Raw genomic sequence first — 2,593 nt, 5'->3', positions numbered from 1 at the left:
ACACCTGCACTTAGTTACAACTTAAAACACCTGCTCTCAGTTACYAATTAAAACACCTGCTCTCAATTTATTATTAATACACCCGCTCCCAGTTACTTAACACACCGACTCTCAGTTACAAATAAACACACCTGCACTCAGTTACTAATTAACACACCTGCACTCAGTTACATATTAACACACCTGCTCTCAGTTACTAATTAACACACCTGTTCTGAGTTATTAATTAACACACCTGCACTCTGTTACTAATTAACACACCGGCTCTGTTACTAATTAACACCTGCACTCAGTTAATAATTAACACACCTGCACTCAGTTATTAATTAATACACCTACATTCTGTTACTAATTAAAACACCTGCACTCAGTTACTAATTAAAACACCTGCACTCAGTTTGTAATTTACACACCTGCTCTCAGTTACTAATTAACACACCTGCTCTCAATTAGTAATTAAAACACCTGCACTCAGTTACAACTTAAAACGCCTGCTCTCAGTTACTAACTAAACCACCTGCTCTCAATTAGTTATTAACACACCTGCTCTCAGTTACAACTTAAAACACCTGCACTCAGTTACTTATTAACACACCTGCTCTGTTACTAATTAACACACTGGTTCTCAGTTATTATTTAACACACCTGCACTCTGTTGCTAATTAACACACCGGCTCTCAGTTACTAATTAACACACCTGCACTCAGTTACTAATTAACACACCTGCACTCAGTTACTAATTAACACACCTGCTCTTTAATTAACACACCTGCAGTCAGATACTAATCACACCTGTTCTCTAAAACACCTGCTCTCAGTTACTAATTAACACACCTGCTCTCAGTTACTAATTAACACACCTGCTCTTTAATTAACACACCTGCAGTCAGATACTAATTAACACACCNTAACACACCTGCTCTTTAATTAACACACCTGCAGTCAGATACTAATTAACACACCGGCACTCAGTTACTAATTAACACACCGGCGCTCAGTTACTAATTAACACACCTGCACTCAGTTACTAATTAACACACCTGCACTCAGTTACTAATTAACACGCTTGCTCTTTAATTAACACACCTGCAGTCAGATACTAACAAACACACCTGTTCTCTAACACACCTGCTCTCAGTTACAAATTAACACACTTGCTCTCTAATGAACACACCTGCTTTAATCAGCTTCTCCGCATATAATCAGAGTTTCAGTTGCTTCTTTTTGCTGCTTTAATCTAAAAGTCCTGAGTTTTAGTTTTTCTGTGGCAGCATCATGTCTGAAACTGATTTAAACTTGGAACAAATCAAGTTTTATATAAAATATCAAATGTTTTTACGTTGGTTCAGTGAGTGATGTTAGTGTTTCAGAAGTGARCACCTGAGGCCCGCTGCAGGAGACTAAGATCAAGGATTAAGCCTAGATTTTGTCCAATCTTGGATAAATCAATCAAATCAATCAAAAGTGAAGATTATTTAATTTTGGCTGTGTGAGGCCTCATTCTTTATTTTGTTTCAAAATATCAGAGAATAAATAAATAAGTTGTATTGATTGTAATAAAAATAAAGAAATGAAATATCCTTATGTTAGCAGCTCAGCACAAGTTTCCTCCCCCTCAGACTCATGTTGCAGGTACAGTTTGTGGTCAGGTGTGGATTGTGTGTTTGTGGTCAGGTGTGTTGTTGTCAGTTGTGTTTGTGTTCAGGTGTGTTGTGTTCAGTGTGTTGTGGTCAGGTGTGGTTTGTGTGTTTGTGGTCAGGTGTGTTGTGGTCAGGTGTGTTTGTGTTCAGGTGTGTTTGTGTTCAGGTATGTTGTGGTCAGGTGTGTTTGTGTTCAGGTGTGGTTGTGTTCAGGTGTGGTTGTGTTCAGGTGTGGTTGTGTTCAGGTGTGTTTGTGGTCAGGTGTGTTGTGGTCAGGTGTGTTTGTGTTCAGGTGTGGTTGTGTTCAGGTGTGGTTGTGTTCAGGTGTGTTTGTGGTCAGGTGTGTTTGTGTTCAGGTGTGTTTGTGTTCAGGTGTGGTTGTGTTCAGGTGTGGTTGTGTTCAGGTGTGTTTGTGGTCAGGTGTGTTTGTGTTCAGGTGTGTTTGTGTTCAGGTGTGGTTGTGTTCAGGTGTGGTTGTGTTCAGGTGTGTTTGTGGTCAGGTGTGTTTGTGTTCAGGTGTGTTTGTGTTCAGGTGTGGTTGTGTTCAGGTGTGGTTGTGTTCAGGTGTGTTTGTGGTCAGGTGTGTTTGTGTTCAGGTGTGTTTGTGTTCAGGTGTGGTTGTGTTCAGGTGTGGTTGTGTTCAGGTGTGTTTGTGGTCAGGTGTGTTTGTGTTCAGGTGTGTTTGTGTTCAGGTGTGGTTGTGTTCAGGTGTGGTTGTGTTCAGGTGTGTTTGTGGTCAGGTGTGTTTGTGTTCAGGTGTGTTTGTGTTCAGGTGTGGTTGTGTTCAGGTGTGGTTGTGTTCAGGTGTGTTTGTGGTCAGGTGTGTTTGTGTTCAGGTGTGTTTGTGTTCAGGTGTGGTTGTGTTCAGGTGTGGTTGTGTTCAGGTGTGTTTGTGGTCAGGTGTGTTTGTGTTCAGGTGTGTTTGTGTTCAGGTGTGGTTGTGTTCAGGTGTG

At 40.8% G+C, this 2,593-nt stretch overlaps 1 protein-coding gene and 1 long non-coding RNA gene across 6 annotated transcripts in view; both read right to left on the bottom strand.

Annotated features, from left to right (window-relative positions):
* The window catches only part of nrn1a (neuritin 1a), a gene marked incomplete in the record, with an annotated part of 13,471 nt that overhangs the window by 4,297 nt on the left and 6,581 nt on the right, over nt 1–2,593 (bottom strand).
* Nucleotides 394–1,699, bottom strand: LOC106534632 (uncharacterized). 5 transcript variants are annotated; one of them, XR_001312367.1, is made up of 3 exons: nt 937–1,699; nt 809–880; nt 394–749 (listed from the first exon to the last, which is right to left on the bottom strand). It is a non-coding gene; the product is annotated as an uncharacterized LOC106534632 (long non-coding RNA). The 5 variants fall into 5 exon arrangements; XR_001312369.1 differs by having other exon boundaries at nt 394–723; XR_001312368.1 differs by having other exon boundaries at nt 835–880.

This window comes from Austrofundulus limnaeus, unplaced genomic scaffold (genome assembly GCF_001266775.1).
Source record: "Austrofundulus limnaeus strain Quisiro unplaced genomic scaffold, Austrofundulus_limnaeus-1.0 Scaffold1227, whole genome shotgun sequence".
Lineage (NCBI taxonomy): Eukaryota > Metazoa > Chordata > Actinopteri > Cyprinodontiformes > Rivulidae > Austrofundulus > Austrofundulus limnaeus.
The sequence above is the reverse complement of the archived record's forward strand: the minus strand, read 5'-3'. Positions and strand labels throughout refer to the sequence as shown.